The 849-nt window shown below is 65.7% G+C and overlaps 1 protein-coding gene across 1 annotated transcript in view; it reads right to left on the bottom strand.

Annotated features, from left to right (window-relative positions):
* LOC104982210 overlaps window positions 1-849 on the bottom strand; it is a 12,959-nt gene that overhangs the window by 5,131 nt on the left and 6,979 nt on the right. The window lies entirely within an intron of this gene.

Raw genomic sequence — 849 nt, 5'->3', positions numbered from 1 at the left:
GCATGGCAGATGTCCACGGGGACAGGACCCTGAGGGACAGGTCAGCAGCCGATGACCCCTCGGGGGCCCTGCAGCTGGCTGGAGCTTGGCTTCCAGGCCCCGAAAGTTAACTGCTCATACACGGCCTCCTCCCTCGGGACCTGCGCCCCTCCGTGTTGCAGGGGACGGACAGACAGACAGGCCCCAGGAAACTAGGTACTGGGTGGGCACGGCTGGACCCCGGCCTGGCCCGGGGCCGGCCCTGAAGCAGCCTCTTGGATGGTCTGTTTGATCAGGTCTCCCCGCGGCGAGCACGGAGCGCTCCCGCTGAATCTGAAGCCCCGAGAGCCGACCCCAAACACCCCCCCGACCCCGTGGCCACGTCCCACCAGCCCTGCCTCAGGGAAGAAGCCCACTCGGCGGTCTGCGTTAGCTCAAAGCTCTCCTTCCAAACAGGGTTGGAAACGACTCAAAACTCCAGAAAATTCAGGAGTGGCGTTTGGAAAACTGCAGGCAGAGGGCGGGGGAAGGCAAGGCATGCTGCGGGGCTGTGACCCCCGCCCCGGGGCCGCCCCCCTGGGGAGAGTCTGGCACCCCCCCACCCCATCCCTGATGTCAACGGTGGGGGGGCAGAGGCGGGGGGCTTCCAAGGCCGAGGAAAGGGCAGTGGGTGCACAGAGGCATCCTTTCTGACAACGTCTACAGGGAAAGAAGGCTCTCGATTGTTTTCATCCACCTTTGCACCACAGGAACAGCCCTGCTCCAGGCTTGGGACGTCTCAGCGGCGAGCCAGACAGCACGTGGCCCCACTGGGCCCCAAGGCCGGGAGGCTGGAGTCCACATGGTCGGGGCAGCTGCAGCTGCCAGCCT

Source organism: Bison bison, unplaced genomic scaffold (assembly GCF_000754665.1).
Source record: "Bison bison bison isolate TAMUID 2011002044 unplaced genomic scaffold, Bison_UMD1.0 scf7180017864527, whole genome shotgun sequence".
Lineage (NCBI taxonomy): Eukaryota > Metazoa > Chordata > Mammalia > Artiodactyla > Bovidae > Bison > Bison bison.
Note: the sequence above shows the minus strand (reverse complement) of the source record. Positions and strands in the feature narration are given on the sequence as shown.